A 21051-nucleotide genomic window follows, 5' to 3' on the forward strand; every position below is an offset into this window, starting at 1 on the left:
GCAGTTGAAATGTTAGTTGAGACACCCTTGAACATTGGGAAGTTGTAGGATAGCTGTAGGCTGTAATGAGGCAGAGGTAATCAGTCTGATCCATCAAGTCTGTCAGGATGACAAATCTGAAATATATGATGGTGTCCAAAGGCTGTTGAGTTCTTAGTCGGGGTTTGGATTTTGAGGGTTTTTGCTTTTGATCAATGTTTAGAAAAAGTTGATTGGTCTGCAAGAAGGTTCTTCCACTCCCCCCAGCAGGTAATGAAACACAAGGTGTTAATGCAAAAGGGTTGCCTACTTTAAAACATTTTTTACTATTTTTGCTGTACAATATTGTTGAATATTTACAGTATAAATCTCCGGTAGTCTGGCAAAACTTTTAACCTTGACAGAAGTACACATTATTCTCTTAGTAAAGGCTTACGGGATCACTTGCACCATAAGCAGATCTGTTTCCATATTTGAGGTGCTATGCTGGTCCAGTAAAATGGAGAAAATATTGGATTTCTTTTCATTTGTTAAAATTGACTTTTAGCTTTTGAAGCAAATTTTGTGAAACTGTTTTATGAAGTTAATATTTAGTAACAAATATTTAGTAACAAAAAGTAAAATTCCTGTGCTATAAAAGCATGTTATGTTGATTATCAATAATCTCGTGAGTCCCTTTGAGTAAAATTTTAACAGTTGTGCTGTTTGAAGGCTGCATTTTCAAGCTTTCAGACAGTATACATCATTAGTTCTATTATAGCAATTCTTGAGATATAGCCACTAAAAGCATGTTAAATTGAAGTTTGCCACCATGCCACCACACCCAATCAGAATAATACCTAGCTTGTATATAACACTTTTCATTGGTACATCACTCTGTTTTACCAAGGAGCTAAGGATCACTATCCTCATTTTACAGATGGGGAAACTGAAGGACAGAGTGGCTTGTCCAAGCTCATCCAGCAGGCCAGTGGCAGAATTGGGAATCTTCCAGGTCTTCCAAATTTCAGTCTAGTGCTCTAGCCACTAGGAACGTGCCTCCCCTGATGTGATTTTAATTTCAATATCTTGCAAACAACTATGGCTAGAAAGGAATGTTTTTACAGTTTTGGAAAGTGGGGGTATTCCAGGTTTCCAGTGGTGTAAAATTTTCATTTTTAGTTCTGATGATTCACATGGTCAGTTGAACACTAAAATCTACTGATTTTTCTAAGCTCTTAAAGCTCTTTTCTTATGTTTGTACAGTGCCTTGCAGAATGGAACTTGAACCTTTAGGAACTACTATAAAACAAATAATATTAGGTATACCTCATGAAACCTAAACTAAAGAATATAGTGACAACTGAACTAAGAATTAAAATAAAAGTTGAATAAAACTCATTGCTATTTATAAACTGAATGGCATGTGATAGTTTTTCTTAATGATTATAGAAACTTCATGGTGTACAGTGTTGTCACTGTTTTCTGGTCTGGAAAGAAATTAACTGGAAAAAGTACACTGTACATAGAGAAAAAACTTCCTGGAAAATCTGACTTTTGAATCCAACAAATGAGTCACCAGCTAGACAGTTGGGTTAAATATGATAACATGAAGGATAACTGAGAAATCCTTCTTTTTGTGAAGTAACACTTTTACTATGTTGGGAAAGAATATCTCATAATTTTTTTCTGTCTCATCTTAAAATTTGGTTTATTATGCCAGCCAGTTACCTGAGTTCACACTTCCTGTTGTTTTCATGAAGCTACCCTTTTATCACATGTGAAGAGAGTGGGAATTGGAAGTGGTTATTAATACTTAAAGTAGTATATTTTTGTTTTAGGATTTGATTATAATTGTAAGTGAAGTGGATATAAGCAGTTTAATGGGAAATGTGAATGTTAAGTTTTGTAGGCAACACACAGAGCTCATAATGTATCCATCTATTTGTGTTTTTGTATTTATATAGAATGATAAAAATATACAAAGTATCACATCAGTTAATAACTAAATGTTATGGAAATATTGATATAAAATGTGCAAATATATATATTTTTTTATTATAGAAGCTAACGACTCAATAGTGTGTTAGCAAATTCAGTAAATGTAATGACTTCCCTTTGGGGTTTGTGTTTAGTAACTATTTTTGGTGGATGGTAAGAGTTCAATTTTTGTAAACTTTTTCTGGTTGATGTTAGTTTCCCTAAATAATTTAATGTAACTAAAATGCATGGATATAATTACAAACAATGCTAAAATGTGTGAGAGAGGGTTGTTAAAATTTAGCTTGTACATTTAGGTTTTGTCTACACTACTCATGTTTTAGCGACACAGCTGTGCTGCTAAAAGGTACGCAGTGTAGCTGTTGTTTGTCGGCAGGAGAGAGAGAGTTTTCCCGCTGACAAAAAAAACAAACAAACAAAAAAACCACTAACTTCCACCCCCACACCGGTGCTTTTCATCAGTAAAACTTTTTTGTTGTTCGGGGGGGAGTGGTATTTAAACACCACTGAACAACAAAAGCTTTGCCAACGAAGTTCCAGTGTAGATAAAGCCTTAGTGAGGCACTTCTGAATGACATCTTTTCCCAAAGGGAACAGTGTGGTTCTTCGCTCGCACCCATGCCAAGCCAGTTTGTTTTATTGTTTATAGCTCTTGCTAAAAAGCTGAGTTTGCAGTATAATTTTTTTTAACTGGATAGCAAGAGAAGCTAAAATATTGTTGTTGGGGATGGATGATGGCTTTTATATGAACTTTTTTAGACAACTAAAATTTTGAGAGCTTTTAACAATGTGATGAAGTAGATGGGTTAAATAAAGATTAATAAGATATACTAAACTGAGAAACATGGTTCCTTATTAAAATGACAGTTCTCTTTAAAATGTTGACAAATATCTGGGGTCTCTGTAATTTTGTTGCATTTTCTTTGCAAAAATTGGATCCAAAACATAAAATATTACTGGATGAAAGCCAAATGAAAATCCATTCTGCTTACTGAAAATTGTTGCACTTCAGGCCAGTGATTTAGAAAATTTTAGCAATCTTCTTCAGCAGTAGTGCTCTATAGTGAACTGTAATTAGATACACAGACTCCATTATTGTTGTAAAGTTCCAGAATTTCTGGCTTTTCATAGTTCTAGAGCGATCAGATGTGTTTACCCTTTCACTGGCAAACAGTTTGTCCTATAGATTATAAATTGAGTTTGCAGGGCGAGCAGCTAGAAATCTGTTTGTAAACTGAGCAGATTTAATCTGTAAGTCACTTGGACCATAAATATAGAACCCCACGTAATTGCCATATCCAACAGTATGAGTATAGCTTTCAAAAATTGCATGATACCAGTCATTTTTGCATTTTTTATTATTATTTAACATTTATATTGCAGATGCTAGCCAGGGTGGGGCTCCACTGTGCTTAGGAACTATATAATCGTAAAGTATCTGTCCTTCCCTCAAAGAACTTAGAGTCTAAAAGACAAAACTTAACAGGTGAATGAGACAAATGGGTTGGGGTGGAGGGCAGGAGAGAAAGGGTAACAAAATTCATGAAATGTGCAGATGTCTTACTCTGAACCCATGAAGAATGGTAAACGCAACTTACCACTTGCCTAGTCTTCATCAGGTTACTATGTGCATTACAGAAGAAGTAAGTTTTGAAGAGGGACTTGAAGGAGGATAAGTTATGGCGGCTTTGTGGATTTTGACTGCGAGCTTTTCCCATTCATAAGAGGCAGCATGGGAGAAAGCCTAAACGCACTTTTAGAGAAGCTAAAGCCATGTCTATATTACCACTTATGTGGGCAAAACTTAGGTCACTCTGGGGTGTGAAAAAACATCCCCCCGAGAAACATAAGTTACGCCACCATACGTGGTAGCGTGCACAGCGCTATGTCGTCAGGAAAACTTCTCCCCCAATATAGCTACTGTCACTTGTTGGGGGTGGATTATGTCGACGGGAGAGCTCTCTACCGTTGTCAGAGTGGCTACACAAGACATCTTACAGCAGCGCAGATGCATTGGTAGAGCTGTTCTGCTGTAAATTCTCTAGTGTAGATGCAGTGTTAGAATCAGGTGATCAAGATTGACATTGTCATAAAAATAAAGGGAAGGGTAACCACCTTTCTGAATACAGTGCTATAAAACCCTCCTGGCCAGAGGCAAAACCCTTTCACCTGTAAAGGGTTAAGAAGCCAAGATACCCTTGCTAGCACCTGACCAAAATGACCAATGAGAAGACAAGATACTTTCAAATTGGGAGGGGGCGGGAACAAAGGGTCTGTCTGTCTGTGTGATGCTTTTGTCAGGAACAGATCAGGAATGCAGACTCAGAACTTCTATAAAGTTAGTAAGTAATCTCGCTAGAAATGCGTTAGATTTCCTTTTGTTTAATGGCTGGTAAAATACACTGTGCTGAATGGAATGTATATTCCTATTTTTGTGTCTTTTTGTAACTTAAGGTTCTGCCTAGAGGGGTTCTCTATGTTTTGAATCTGAGTACCCTGTAAGGTATTTATCATCCTGATTTTACAGAGGTGATTCTCTTACTTTTTCTTTAATTAAAATTCTTTTTTAATGAAGCTGATAGATTTTTCGTTGTTCTTAAGATCCAAGGGTTTGGGTCTGTGTTCAACTGTACCAATTGGTGAAGATTTTTATCAAGTATTCCCCAGGAAAGGGGGTGTAGGGCTTGGGGGGGATATTTTGGGGGAAGACATCTCCAAGTGGTCTCTTTCCGAGTTCTTTGTTTAAAACACTTGGTGGTGGCAGCATACTGTTCAAGGACAAGGCAAAGTTTGTACCTTGGGGAAGTTTTTAACCTAAGCTAGTAAGAATAAGCTTAGGGGGTCTTTCATGCAGGTCCCCACATCTGTACCTTAGAGTTCAGAGTGGGGAAGGAATCTTGACAGACATTATTGGCAGAGTGAAGATAGGAGTCAACCTTGCAATTGGAGAAAAGGCTTGATAAAGTTGTAAAGCATTTTGAAAGTAAGAGCAAGAAGCTTGTGCTTGATGTGGTGGACAAAGGGGATTCAAAAAAAAGTGTGTGTACAGGCGAAGTGACAGTCAGTGATGAGCCAGGAAGATAATGTTAGTGCACAGCATTTTGAGCAGACTTGAGGGGGATGAAATTAGAGATGACGAGTCCAGAGAAAAGAAGATTATAGTAGTCAAAGTGTGAGATGATATGGTCTTGGACAAGAGTTTTAGCAGTATGGATGGAGAAGAAAGATCAGATCTTGGAGATATTGCATAGGAAGAAGTTGTAGGATTTAGACACAATGTGTATGTGTGGGTCAAAAGAAAGGACTGAGTCAGAGATTGAGCCAAGATTATAGGTTTGAGTGATTGAGGATGATGGTGTTGACCACAGTGATGTAGAAAAGGGAGCTCCATTTTGGCCATTCATTTTAAGTCTTAATTGATGGCTGGACATCACAAGGAGATATCAGAAATACAGACCGAAATTTTAGTTCGGATGGAAGAGCAGTCCAGAATAGAGAGCTGGATTATCTAACACAGTATCAACCTATGTCAATTTGGAGGGAGTCTCCACCTAAAATAGAGAAGTGATCATACCATGAGGAGAGGTTTCAGAGTAGCAGCTGTGTTAGTCTGTATTCACAAAAAGAAAGAGTACTTGTGGCACTTTAGAGACTAACGAATTTACTTGAGCATAAGCCTTCATGAGCTACAGCTCTCTTCATCGGATGCATTCCATGAGGAGAAACTATTTTAAACAATTTTAAAGGTTGACTGCTCCACTGTAGTATTTATTTCACTTTCGGGAAGACTCTCTCCAGTGGAAAGATGTCTATAGATTCATTATTACGACATTTCTAGGAATTTCATCAGCCTTTCATTTGTCCAGTTACATTCTAGATTTACAACATAATAGAAAGGTTCTCCTGTAAGTGACTAGATTCTAACTAATCTATACTTGCTAAGATACATACCAATAATTCCTGATATACAAAAAAGGCAGTTTGTCTCCACTTACCATAGATTTAACACTGGAGTGTTGTAGAGGGGGGGCATATGCTGAGAAGACATTTTTACAAAATAGGCTACTAAACACATACATTCTGGACTTATCAGAGATGCAGCCGCTGATGGATGAGCAGGACAGATCTTCCCCTCCCCTGTAAACTCTACTCTTCTGTGGACAATGTCCCCTTTGATGCAGAAAAGGACTAATGCATTTTGCCTTCCCAGTCCCAACTTTTTGTACGTGATTGAATCAGTTATTCAGTAATTATTTAAGCTAAACTTGTCATATTATTAAAGTACATTTTGTGATACATTATTCTTGCTTTTTTTATTGTATACTTACAAAATATAATAATGCTAAATGGTTTTCCCAGCCATTACTGTGATACAGTGATGATCTAAAATAATGGAAACATATTCCATCTTAAGTTCTTATTTCTTCAAGTACCTTTTATCTTTAGGTATTTGTATGAGCTGACGGTGAATCTTGTAGTCTGTTTTACTACTGTCAATCCTTGTAGCCTTTGAGTTGCAGTAAAAAATGTGATCCAAAAATATTAATCATTGATGTGAGCAGGTAATGCAATGAATTTCAAATTTGATGCCTATTCTTCAATGTTGTGCAAGGTTGGTGGACTGTTGTGTGGGGTTGTGCTGACAGGAAAAGTGTACAGATTACCCTCCTATCTTTCTGTGTAAAGGAAGTTAAAGAGAAGTAGGTTGATGTGCAGAAAAATCCTGATTCACTGTTACTCATGAAGCTTTTTTTAATGATCTTTGATCTGTTAATTATATAGTTGTATCATGGATTGCTGCTTGTAAGACAAAAAGATCTCTCTGTTTTTTCCTAAATTACAATTTCCCAGATTTTTAGAAATATGTTTTTTTGTGTATTGTATGCCTTTTGTACCACTTAAGGTCAGCTAAATGATTTAGAAAGGAAAAATATTTCAGAATTGATATTTAACTAGAACTGCAGTTCTAGAAACTAAGTCAAATTACATAAATTATCAGCTAGCATAATAGAGAAATTTGCTTTTCAAAGTAAATTTTATACAATTTCTTTACTTCCCTCCTCAGTTAAGTAGGAAATTGGCTGGTGAGAGAACTTGATCAACTACTGGTACCTAATTTCTCAGTAGACTCAATCATCTTCCCATTAACTTCAGTGAGAGCTGGACTTTGCCCAATGAGTACTATATTATGGAAGAAAAAACCAGTTTAAACTCTGAGTTGGATCGTCCAGTGGCACAGAACAGTCCTAAACTTGGCAGACTTTGCTTTCTGAGGATTTTCCCTTCCTGGGAGATTCTCCAACTAGTTGCTATATCATCTCCCTGCTCTCAGGACTTTTCTACATTAGGAATTTTCTCACTAGTATAGCTACATGAGTGTAAATCTCCAGCACAGATGTGTAGTATCTCTGCAGTTTACCCCAGTTCGAAACTGACACTGTTTCAAACCAAGGTAAGTTTCACTGCTGCGAGCCCCACTTTACATAAGTATAGTGCATCTACACTGGCGTTTTACACTGGTATAGCTACATGGGTACAGACCTTCCTAATATAGACAAGTTCTCAGCCCTTGATACAAGGGGCATGCCCAGGAATGGAGCCCTTGCTGGGATTGCTCCCTACACTGTCAAGAATCCAGATTGTTGAAATCGCCTCTTGAGACCGTAGGTATAGGCTGTAAAACAGGTTGTCCTACTTAATGCTAGGAACCAACTAGAGAGCTCTAAAATGCAAGAGTGGCTTAAATCCACTTTTGATCCCACTCCCTTGCCTAAGCTTTGCCAAGTACATCTTCATTGCAGCTCAAGATCTGAGCCATAGTAGTTTAAAAGCTAGCAGCATATACATATCTGTGCAAATATAAACTATTTTTCAAACTTTCCATCTTTGAAAAAGGCGAAGTTTTGAATTTCTAAACTCTTTTAAAATTTGCAAAGTTAAGGTAAATCAATTTTCAGTAGACGTTGCTTTGCTCTGCTCAAGGCGGAATTTTAACTAAGAGAAAGTAGTTATGGTGTCCAGTGTATATTGAATTGTTATACATTCCCCCTCTTTTTCTCTCTTCCCCCAAAACTATACTTGTCTTGAGTGGCAATAAGTTTCCTAACTCTCAGTAAAGTGTCTGGAAACAAGAGAAGATAAGGGAGTGTCAAAAAATGTCTTCCTAGAAACTTTACCGCGCTATTTGCCAAAATAGAAAAAGCAGAATCCACTATTACAAAAGACAAGGCACATTCTTTGCAAAATAAGGAGGTTGTAAAGGTGTGAGATGGTTTTTTAAACAATGTATGAAAATGTTAGGCCCCAAGAACAGTGAAACTGCATTTGCAGGTAAATGAATTCATAAATTAAAATGTGTACTGATCATTTGTAACAGTAACTTCCAGACTTTCTTGTGTACATTTTAATTTGTAAACTCTTTACTTCTTGACACCTTGACAATGAGATTCACTGAGAGTTTGCAAACTTTTTTGAGAAAATTGTTAAAGTAAATTAAACAGTTTCTGTATAAAATTTGCTGAATGAAAATAAGGATTGGAATTTTCTACATATTTTAACAATGAGGGCTAGATTTTTTTTATTTGTTTTTTTAAAAGGTCAGGCATGTAATTATGGGTACAAAATCTATACAATTACAAGTCTCATTTTAGACAGTTACCTGAGCCCCAGAAAGCATTGAGCATGTATTTAAATATATCCCCATTAGAAAAGCACTTAGGCACATATTTCATTGCCTTTTCTTAATAGGAATTTCCTGAATCAGGTCTTTGATATGTGTGTATACAGTTTTGGTAATTGCACATACAAATGACTGTAATTAAACATGTGTGCTGAATTGTCTGGTTTACATTTTTGTAGTCATGGTGGTTAGGTGTGCAAATTAAGCCAGCATCTTTTCTGTGCAATTGTATAAAAATGGTGCACACAGATTAGCCCTAAAGGTGTACCATTTTAAATGAGTGCTCTAAGAAACAAAGAATATAGGGAAAGAGGAGTGTTTCAAAAAAACAACTAATACTCAGTGTGTAAAGAAAATGTTTTGATAGACCATTTTGTGGGCAGTGGAGGGGAGGAGAAACTTATCTAAAAGACTTGTATCAGAATACACTAAGAGATCCCTTCCCCCACTGTTGTGCCTGCAAAGGAACATTCTAGGATGTACATTTCGGGTCCTGAGGTTGCATAGAACACAATGGTCTACTTAAACAGCATGAGCATTGGAGTGCATGACCATGCAAGGGAACAAATACTGTGCAGATGTCTTTGATCTGTGTATGATTTGAGGGAATTGGAATTAACTACAGTTCTAATTTGAAGTAGAGGAAATAAAAGAAAACTTTGCTAGTCTCCCCTTGAAGGCTTTATCTGTCTACATTCTTAACATGAATTTTTTAACCATTAAAGAGGATAGAAACAGGACAGGGTGGATTGATAAAATCAGTAACTTGTTGCTTTGATTTATAATCAATGATTTAAATCAAGGTTTCTTGCTTGATTTAAATCATGATTTTAATTGTTTTGTATTTGTACTCTTTATTTTCTAAACAAGGTTGATTCTCATTAACATAAGAATGGCCATACTGGGTCAGACCGAAGGTCCATCCAGCCCAGTATCCTGTCTACTGACACTGGCCAGTGCCAGGTGCCCCAGAGGGAGTGAACCTAACAGGTAATGATCAAGTGATCTCTCTCCTGCCATCCATCTCCACCCTCTGACAAACAGAGGCTAGGGACACCATTCCTTACCCATCCTGGCTAATAGCCATTAATGGACTTAGCCTCCATGAATTTATCCAGTTCTCTTTTAAACCCTGTTGTAGTTCTAGCCTTCACAACCTCCTCAGGCAAGGAGTTGCACAGGTTGGCTATGCGCTGAGTGAAGAACAACTTCCTTTATTTGTTTTAAACCTGCTGCCCATTAATTTCATTTGGTGGCCCCTAGTTCTTATGGGAACAAGTAAATAACTTTTTTCAGAGTAACAGCCGTGTTAGTCTGTATTCGCAAAAAGAAAAGGAGTACTTGTGGCACCTTAGAGACTAACCAATTTATTAGAGCATAAGCTTGATTTTATATACCTCTATCATATCCCCCCTTAGTCTCCTCTTTCCCAAGAGGAAAAGTCCTAGCTTCTTTAATCTCTCCTCATATGGGACCCATTCCAAACCCCTAATCATTTTAGTTGCCCTTTTCTGAACCTTTTCTAACACCAGTGTATCTTTTTTGAGATGAGGGGAATCATTAGTTGATAACCATTCAAACATATTAATTTGCATCTGAATATAGCCTTTACACTAAATTTGATGCATTTTGCTAGCCAGGAGGATACATTATATCTATACACATTTACTTAGGCATTATGTAGCTTGACTTACGTTTATTCAGACTGTTAATTTTTGCATTTTTAACGTATTAGAAAACGATGAACAATGCATTCTTTATTTACTATGTGTATCATTTTTTACATGTGATTTGTTTCAAAATCTGTTTGGATGGAAATGACATTTCAAATAAAATGGCCCAAACCAGCATTTAACTTTTTTTTTTGTATTTTACCTTGAGAATAAAATAAGTAAAGTACCTTATGTATTGGCTGCATAAGAGAAAACATTTTCCAAAACATGTTTTGTATTTAAACTAACTGATTTTTTTAAACAAAGGAAGTATTGTCTGTAGTTTATGAATTGATGTAATTGTTTCTGGTCACCATATCCTTGATGATTTTAGAATTAGTAAATCCCTCTCTCATACCTAGCTTTGATTCATAGATTGGAAGAGGAAAACAAGCTTTTCTACTTTTTCAACTCCCAGTTGATTTTTTAACTGTGACTGAACTAAGCATTGAACTGAACTAGTTGAATAAACTCCGGTAAAGAAGCTATTCTCTCTGCATGTGCAGAAGAGCTTACTACTGTCAAAAGCTGGGTTAGCACATCAGTCTGTTCCAGGTGCTTAGCCAGTGACTTCCACCAGTTCAGTGGTTTGACTTCCTTTAAAACTTGGCAGCAAACTGCTTAATATTATTTTTTATATTTAATTTAAATGATTTTATTTAGATTATAAGAAGTTAGGACTTAACATAGGTTATCAATTTCAAAATTAATTCTAAATAGTTTTTTAAATAAACCTGTAACTTAATTTACATTCAAAATTTTTTATTTAAATTGGATTTTTTAAAGTAATTGATTTTTATCCATGCTTCATGAGGATAAGATGTGAATGACAGCGTCTCTGTTGTTTAGGTTCTGTGTCTTAATATCTGGATTTAGTTCAACTTTTCCCAGAAGTCTCTCATTCTCTGTCGCAGTTCAGCACAACTATATCTGTATTTCCCTGCTATGGTTCAGCAAAGGCATCCACTCTTGACTCCCCAGCTATTGCCTTTCTTGGGTGGAAACATATGTATCTCCCTTCTGACCAAGATATTTACAGGCTGAATCCAGTAAATCCTACTCTGTGATATCCCTAGCAAAAGACGGCTGCCTAAACAGGCCTTTTTGCCTTCTCTTCAGGATTGTCAACAGTCTAATTATCCCAGTTAATCTACCACGCAGCTCTTTCTAAATAAGTGCATTTTATTCTTAAGGTAAAGGCAATACAGAGAAAACAATAAAAGAACCTACATGTATGCTAATAAGTTCACCAGAGATCACCTAACTCTGGCATGGGCTCTGGCTGGTGAGCAATCCTTCAAACCCCACTCAGTGGTTTTCTCATGGTTTCAAGTTTATAACACCCTTTGCTCAGAACAAGAACCCCCATGAATCTGGAACTGAGTCCTTTATCCAATTTGGGGTCTTTGAAGAGACTGGGAATAGGTGATCAGCCAGAAAATGTCCCTGTCTCCTCCTCCCCCCAACCCCCGCCACCCCGGAGGGGAGGGGAGAGCGGGCAAAGCTTCAAACAGCAGAGTTCTCGCCTAACCAGAAGGTTTAGGTTAGCATACCCCCCCTTCATCCTACAGATTTCCTGGGAAACCCACTTAATTTTAAAAGTTTACATTGTTTCAAAAAGTCCTTTGAAGTTGCTGACATTTTCCAACATTTACATTAGTCACGTTTTGGAGAGAAGTTACATACGTTTCCATAGTCATACATAAACAATTGCATTTTTAATACAATGGACCCAAAAGGTATTAAATTTAATTTGGTGAAGTTTAACTTCATTCAATAAGGTTTATCCAGGTTACTGCAGGAGATTGCCTGAATGGTCAGACTTTGTACTAAAATCTTTTCTAAGCAAAGTTTTCTATTGACTTATGAGTGAGTTGTAAAATTCCATTATCAGATGCCCACTCCTGTGAAAACTTAGAAAATTTAGCATATGTTTCTTTGAGGAGTAATTAGAGGGTGGAAGATGTCTGCTGTATGTTTAAAATGTCCTTTTCTTTTTTTTTTTAAACGAGATCCTGACTTTTCTCTCTGTTGTGGGAACTTAACTCTACAGTTGCAGGAAGTGAAATGTAAATTGAAATATACAGACATCCAAAGTCTGTTCAAATGGAGTGCAACATGTTTGGAATCTAACTTATAAAGACTGTAGTCTAGTTCTGTTTCCCTGTATCTTGTAGCTCTGTAAATTACCTTTCGATGAAAAATTTGCAGAGTTTTATGTGTAAAGCATTGGGATTTTTTTCTTGTTTGCTGTTTTAAAGTACACCCTTTAAAACTGTCCAACCAGTCAATTTGCTGCCATTCCACCTTAGGCCTTTTGTTGCTCCTGGTTTTTCTTCAGTCCCTCGTTCCTTCCTTCCTGATCCTTTGAGTCAGAACACTTCAAGACCATACACAGCTCAGTGGAGTCCTCTCTTGTTCCAAACTTTTGAGAAGAGTAGTTTTGATTGGTATATGTAGAGCAGGATAGGCCACCAAAATGTAGCAATCCAAGATGAACAGAAATAGTTTAATTTTCTAAACCAAGTGCTAGATCCACAAAAGGACTTAGATACTTAACAGCCACTTTGGGTGCCTAAATCCAACATTTAGGTGCTGCTGAGATCCTCAGAACCCTGCTGCTGCCTAACCTTGTAGGTGCCTAAAATCCCTAATCACCTAAATTTCCACCATTAAAGTCCCCTAGGCACCTACATTTTCACTCGTGAGCATGTGGCCTGAGAATTCTGAACAGGTAGGCGCTTTCCTCAGGCCTGGATTTAGGTGCCTAAGTCCCTAAGGGTTTGGCTAGCTTAGGCAGCTCTCTGCTCAGCTTGCTGGCATTCTTAGACCCCGGACTTGGGGTGCCGGGGTCCAGTGGATGGCAAGGCACCAAAAGTTAGGTGTTGCAGTGCCTAAATCCCTTTGTGAATCTCTCCCTGAAACTATACTTTGGAGGTGATTTGCAAAGCTTTTGGATACTTAACTCTTTTGCTGGGCTCTTGTTTTTCGTATAAAAAACTTTAAAATGGAATCTGACCCAAGTCAAAAAAGTATAACACTTTGAACAATATATAAGGCAGTTTCTTTGTAGCATATTGTAATGGGCTTGAGGGTTTAAATATACCTGGAGAAGTATGCCCAGGGCTAGGTGCTTCAAGCATTTCTTTAAATTTTCACTTTAAGGCTACCGTAAAGGCAACGGTAATTAAGTGAAAATTAATATAATTGGAAAGCTGCAGTTTTCTTTTAAATTCAGGTTTTTGCCTCTGTTTTTATATGTCATAATAAACAATTGGATCTTTGCCATTTTGTGGTGTTAAAGACTAAGAAAGACTTGCTTCTGAAAAGCAGATTTTTTTTTTTTTTTTGAAGAGCTCCTGAAAGGTCAGGAACAGGGACTTTTTATTCTGGCTACATTTCAGTGACTTTGCTGACCTGAGATTGAAAGTGTCTCACTTGCAGGCTAATCAATCTTATCAATGTCTGTCCCTCCACTTTGAGAGAGAGTTTCGTTCAGTGGCACATTTGATCTTGAAGAATCCATAGAAATCAATTTTCTGCACTTTGAGATGAACATAAACCCTTTCTCTCTAGTTACTTAACTCTTGAGAGTGTTTACGTTGTTATAGAGGAATTCTTTTAATTACTTTAGTCCATTCAGTTGTTTCCTATCGCTTCTTTCAATGTTAGTTGTATTGTCAGATACAATCATATAATCTTAATAACTAAATATTAATCTATGTGCAGTATTGATGAACAGCTTTCATATATATTCTAGATTTCATAAGAATTTGTTACCTACTGAACCGAAGACAGAAAAATAAGTCAGATTTATATTAAACTATGTCATCTGAAGCCTTACTCATTTTCCAGAAGTTTCTAGATTATAGGAAGACAGACCTTCCTGATGGTCCACTTACTCCCTTCTCTTTAACATCTAGTGACAGGTGATCCACCTACTAGCTACAATCACCAATCTCCATCAAATTTCCAACCCCTCTTGGGTTCTGGATAGTTGTTAAAAAAACAAAACAAATCTTTTTTCTCCTAATATGCCCAATTAGCACAATAGGCTCTTGATGTTACCATTTTCGTTATAATTTTCTATAGTACTTAGTTCTAGTATTTTAAAAAGCCTTCCAAATACATAAGTGTGATATGTAACATCAGTGACAAGTGAAACAATGGAAACAGAAAAACTCCTTAAAAAAATTCCATGCACTGCAATTTTTGGGGTGTGGGTGTGCGCGGATGGGAGGAATGTATGTGATTGCATGCATTTTCTCACAGCCGTACTAAGTGTGCCCATGTTCCCTGCCTGGAGGATCTCCTGATCAGGACGCAATGGTAGGAGTCCAAAAATCAGCTCAGGAGATGGACCATATTCTCATTTGCACTAAGCTTGTCTTACATCTCTAACACTATTAAGGTTCCTTATATTTGCACTCACATTAAGGTACCTTTACATTACCATGTAAATGAAAATCAGAAACATTGGGGTTCAGGGATAAGCTACTCCAGGTCCTGGTTTATTGCATAGAGATAATTGTACTGCTAAGATGAAAAGGACACTACAAGGTGGATTCCAGCACAGGTCTTCCTGTTCAGAACAAAATTCAAGACATTGTTTGCCTGGCAGGGAGACATCACCAGTTTGAAAATTAGGATTTACAAATCACAGTTCAGAACAGACTCCGCGTTAGGTTTTTTGGCTGCAACTATGGTAACAGTACCTATGGCATGTCTCTGCATGGGGAAGCCTTGGTGGACTTTGAGATAGCATTGGAATTCTTGCATTCCTTGTGAACAACTGATGATCTATGGGCCTCTCTGCCTGTGGTCAATCTCCAGCTAGGAATGAACTTCCAAACACCACCTATTCAAATTGTGGTAACCACAGGTATGCTCAATTTGTGATGGATAGATAACTGAGATCCTGCAAGATCTCGCTCTCCCCATAGAATTTAGGGGATTTGCTTTTGGGTATGTGGTGGGGTTTTTTTCCTTTCCTTTTCCTTTACATTTGTAGTACATAAGTGAATTTAATGCTTTTACATCTCCTCTCCCCTCCCCCAAAAAGGCACTGACTACTGAGGGCCCCAGGGGGTTGTACTACTCAAACTGCCAGTTTGAAATGTTCCACTTCATGAAGAGGGTGGGGGGAATAGGGGTTCAGCCCTTAGTAGCTATAGCTTTGGAAGCTACTACCTAGTTTTGGGTTGGAGGCTTGAGATCCAGGAGTGAGAATCTTATGAGATGATAGGTCAAGTTCACAGGTAATGTGTAATTTAAATTCCCTTACATTTAAACCCCATTAGAGCTACTTACACCTACACATCTATCTAAAGTAGTGTAATTTATGTCATGAGATGCCAGAAAAAGGTGTAAGTTGAAGTAGAGTTGGGCTTTAGTTTTACACATTAATACACCATTTTCTGGCTTCTCAGTATATATGTTGTACCAATTTAGACAGCAGTAGAGTGGGCATAAATAGTTTTCAGGGGGTCTGAGTTAAATTAGACTTAAATTAAATTTGCTGAATTTCACCCTGTGAATCTAAAGGAGTCTGAGTTGGTGTATTGTCTATGATGATACACTTTCTTTTGGTCCCCAAAAGAATCACACCAACTTTGACTACTTCTAGACTGAGGCTTGCTTAGGTTTCCCTCTGAATTTGGCTTGCTATCTTCAAAGAAGCAGAATTACAAGGTAAGCAAGTTCCTCTTTCCAGAAGATAAAATTCTTCCCTTTTTGTTTTTATATGTAATTGGCAAATAGAATATTCCAGGTTTCAGAGTAGCAGCCGTGTTAGTCTGTATTTGCAAAAAGAAAAGGAGTACTTGTGGCACCTTAAAGACTAACAAATTTATTTGAGCATAAGCTTTCGTGAGCTACAGCTCACTTCATTGGATGCATTCAGTGGAAAAAAGAATATTCCAGGATTTTATAAAAGGTTTGAAACGTAGGGAATCTGAATTCTGTCATGTCTGACATTAGGATTGTCTTATTAAACACCCTGGCTGCCATTGTTCAAAATGTTTTGCGGGGTATAACTGGAAAGATTAAAATAACTAGTCAAACATTTTTCAGGTGTATCTTGTCTTAAGTGTAGAGAAAAAATTATTGGACAAAAGTGCAGACACTTTAAGTACCTTTTTATATGTAAGCTTGTAGATAGGAAGCAAGGGAAGGGGTGGGAAACCTTTATTACTAGTGAACATAGGTTAATATGCAAGCCTTAGCTGTATTAATGTGAGCAACGAGGTGCTGCTTTGGTTGCATGCTTCATTGAACAAAAAGCTTCTGTGACTCTAAGTGTGATGCATAGCTCCTTCATTCTTTGATCCTAAAACAAAAACCAACGTTCTTTTAAAAAGAAACTATTTATTTAAAAACCTCTGTCTTTATTTTACAAAATAAACGCAAATTCAAAGCTGTTGCTAACCAAATTGCATAGTGTATGTAAAATGAAATTATTGTATATAAAGCTTGTGGTTTGATTAAGAGCTATGAAACAGCACAGTGTTGGGTTTTGAGATTGACCTTTTTTTAAGTGACTGACCCAGCCTTTAATGTGTAGTTACTATTTCTTTTGCTTAAATGCTATAGAAGGTTTTCTTCACACTTGAAGTGTTAGTAAGATACTTCTCTTGTAGTGATTTAGATTTTAATTTACACTGTCATTTTTCTTCAAATGAAATAGCTTCCCATCAGGCCAAGAAAATAAAAATTACTTATCTGAGACTCAAGAACAGCTTGGTATTGGTTCTATACACTTATACTTTAGTCTCAGACTGAATAATTTGTCCTTCTGTTGGTGCAGTTTGTCTATTTAACAATAGATTCCTCATAGCTTTGCATAAAATGCACAGCATTTACACAAGGCTTTAACTATTCACAACATATTAATCCTCACAATATACCTGTGAGGGAGATAAGTACTGTACCCATTTTTATCGATGGGGAAACTGAGACAGAGATTAAGAGACTTCCGCAAAGCCACTCAAGTGAGTGCCAGAGCCTGGGGCGTCCTCCCGCCCTCCCCAGTGTTCATTCCATAGACCACTTTTTATTAAGTACCGAGATAATCATGAAGTTCCTATATCATAAACTATTCTGAATTGTAATTGGGCATTTTGTTGTTACTAAATACTAAAAGGACTTGGTCCATTTACAGGCCTTTGAATCATAAAGTTCAGTATTGCTCAGTTTAGAGTGAAAATAGACTAGTGTCAAGGTTCCTTCCCCACTCTGAACTCTAGGGTACAGCTGTGGGGACCTGCATGAAAGACCCCCTAAGCTTATTCTTACTAGCTTAGGTTAAAAACTTCCCCAAGGTACAAACTTTGCCTTGTCCTTGAACAGTATGCTGCCACCACCAAGCATTTTAAACAAAGAACAGGGAAAGAGACCACTTGGAGATGTCTTCCCCCAAAATATCCCCCCAAGCCCTACACCCCCTTTCCTGGGGAAGGCTTGATAATAATCCTCACCAATTGGTACAGTTGAACACAGACCCAAGCCTTTGGATCTTAAGAACAACGAAAAATCAATCAGGTTCTTAAAAGAAGAATTTTAATTAAAGAAAAGGTAAAAGAATCACCTCTGTAAAATCAGGATGGTAAATACCTTACAGGGTAATCAGATTCAAAACATAGAGAATCCCTCTAGGCAAAACCTTAAGTTACAAAAAGACACAAAAACAGGAATATACATTCTCTCCAACACATCTTATTTTACCAGCCATTAAACAAAAGAAAATCTAACGCATTTTCTAGCTAGATTACTTACTAACTTAACAGGAGTTGGAAGGCTTGCATTTCTGATCTGTTCCCAGCAAAAGCATCACACAGACAGACAGACAACCTTTTGTTACCCCCACCCCCAATTTGAAAGTATCTTGTCCCCTCATTGGTCATTTTGGGTCAGGTGCCAGCGAGGTTACCTTAGTTTCTTAACACGTTACAGGTGAAAGCGTTTTACCTCTGGCCAGGAGAGATTTTATAGGACTATATACAGAAAGGTGGTTACCCTTCCCTTTATATTTATGACAAATGGTATTCTTTTTTTGTATTTAATTCTCCCCCCACCTCAATCCTGCTTCTCTTGTACTAGTATTTATTCATTGAGCGTTGGTGCACTTGGTGTTGAACTAACTTAACACAGGGTTCCTTCTCCAAAAAGCCTACAATAATAGTCTGCAGACACACAGTGTATCACACAAGGGAGAGAAGGTGGAAAAGGAGGGTGTGAAACTATTGAAAAGAGTAGATTGAGAAAGATGGGTACAGAGATGAGACCCTTACCCATAGCCTGGAGTAGGATATTGGAGACCTCTGTAAGATCTGTTTCATTAGAGTGTAGAGGGAAGCTGAATTGCAGGGGATCAAAGAAGTTTAGGTAATGGCTATAGATGACACATTTTGATAAACTTCAGGGCAAAGGGGAGGAAGGAGATAGGCAGTATTTTATGCAAATAGGGTCAAGAAAAGTGTTTAGGGCTCAGGACACCAGTGTGTTTGAAAAGTGATGGAAGAGGATGGTGTCAGGAGTAGATGATGAGGTCTAATAGACTGGCTGAAGAGCTGCAAATTTCCAGCTATACCCGTAGAGGTGAAGGAGGAAAGACTTTTTGTGTTGGAAAGGTTTGGGGAGAATCATGTGACATTTAGGGTCATGCTCAGAACATTGCAAGAAGGATATTTAAATAACTCTTCATGCTCACTTTAACATGTCATTAAACGTTTAGTCCTTCACCCACCATGACTTTTCAGTGACCTCTGCGTGTTTCTACTGTGCCCCATCTTGCAGTACCCAGAGAACTTTCTTCAATTCTTACTAAGAATAGATGTTTTCAGATAGTTTGAACTAAAACTAGATCTTAGTTATCTGTATTGCTGCCATCCATCAATTGCACTTTATTCGTGTTTTGAAGAGTGCAAAAAATGAACTCTGTGGTGTTTCTCATAGGATAACTTAATGACCAAATTTCAGAGTAACAGCCGTGTTAGTCTGTATTCGCAAAAAGAAAAGGAGGACTTGTGGCACCTTAGAGACTAACCAATTTATTTGAGCATAAGCTTTCATGAGCTACAGCTCACTTCATCGGATGCATACTGTGGAAAGTGTAGAAGATCTTTTTATATACACACAAAGCATGAAACAATACCTCCTCCCACCCCACTCTCCTGCTGCTAATAGCTTATCTAAAGTGATCACTCTCCTTACAATGTGTATGATAATCAAGTTGGGCCATTTGCAGCACAAATCCAGGTTTTCTCAGCCCCCCCCCCCCCCACAAACCCACTCTAAAGCTGGTAATAGCTTATCTAAAGTGACCACTCTCCTTACAATGTGTATGATAATCAAGGTGGGCCATTTCCAGCACAAATCCAGGGTTTAACAAGAACGTCGGGGGGTGGGGGTGGGTAGGAAAAAACGAGGGGAAATAGGTTACCTTGCATAATGACTTAGCCACTCCCAGTCTCTATTCAAGTCTAAGTTAATTGTATCCAATTTGCAAATGAATTCCAATTCAGCAGTCTCTCACTGGAGTCTGGATTTGAAGTTTTTTTGTTGTAATATCACAACTTTCATATCTGTAATCGCGTGACCAGAGAGATTGAAGTGTTCTCCGACTGGTTTATGAATGTTATAATTCTTGACATCTGATTTGTGTCCATTTATTCTTTTACGTAGAGACTGTCCAGTTTGACCAATGTACATGGCAGAGGGGCATTGCTGGCACATGATGGCATATATCACATTGGTGGATGTGCAGGTGAATGAGCCTCTGATAGTGTGGCTGATGTTATTAGGCCCTGTGATGGTGTCCCCTGAATAGATATGTGGGCACAGTTGGCAACGGGCTTTGTTGCAAGGGTAGGTTCCTGGGTTAGTGGTTCTGTTGTGTGGTATGTGGTTGCTGGTGAGTATTTGCTTCAGGTTAGGGGGGCTGTGTGTAGGCAAGGACTGGCCTGTCTCGCAAGATTTGTGAGAGTGTTGGGTCATCCTTCAGGATAGGTTGTAGATCCTTAATAATGCATTGGAGGGGTTTTAGTTGGGGGCTGAAGGTGACGGCTAGTGGCGTTCTGTTATTTTCTTTGTTAGGCCTGTCCTGTAGTAGGAGATTTCTGGGAACTCTTCTGGCTCTATCAGTCTTTTTCTTCACTTCTGCAGGTGGGTATTGTAGTTGTAAGAATGCTTGATAGAGCTCTTGTAGGTGTTTGTCTCTGTCTGAGGGGTTGGAGCAAATGCGGTTGTATCGCAGAGCTTGGCTGTAGACGATGGATCGTGTGGTGTGGTCAGGGTGAAAGCTGGAGGCATGTAGGTAGGAATAGCGGTCAGTAGGTTTCCGGTATAGGGTGGTGTTTATGTGACTATTGTTTATTAGCACTGTAGTGTCCAGGAAGTGGATCTCTTATGTGGACTGGACCAGGCTGAGGTTGATCCCACCATCAACAGAAAAACTTCAAATCCAGACTCCAGCGAGAGACTGCTGAATTGGAATTCATTTGCAAATTGGATACAATTAACTTAGGCTTGAATAGAGACTGGGAGTGGCTAAGTCATTATGCAAGGTAACCTATTTCCCCTTGTTTTTTCCTCCCCCCCCCACGTTCTTGTTAAACCCTGGATTTGTGCTGGAAATGGCCCACCTTGATTATCATACACATTATAAGGAGAGTGATCACTTTAGATAAGCTATTAGCAGCAGGA

At 37.9% G+C, this 21051-nt stretch overlaps 1 protein-coding gene across 2 annotated transcripts in view; it reads left to right on the forward strand.

Annotated features, from left to right (window-relative positions):
* Positions 1-21051, forward strand: part of IRS4 (insulin receptor substrate 4) — a 40449-nt gene that overhangs the window by 10493 nt on the left and 8905 nt on the right. Inside the window, exon 2 of one of the 2 annotated variants that reach the window (XR_012160973.2) lies at positions 9509-9628. The exons of the other annotated variant lie outside the window; for it this stretch is intronic. The gene's annotated coding sequence lies outside the window, so the exon portion shown is untranslated. The remainder of the gene's footprint in view (positions 1-9508; positions 9629-21051) is intronic. 2 annotated transcript variants of the gene reach the window in all.

This window comes from Lepidochelys kempii, chromosome 9 (genome assembly GCF_965140285.1).
Source record: "Lepidochelys kempii isolate rLepKem1 chromosome 9, rLepKem1.hap1, whole genome shotgun sequence".
Lineage (NCBI taxonomy): Eukaryota > Metazoa > Chordata > Testudines > Cheloniidae > Lepidochelys > Lepidochelys kempii.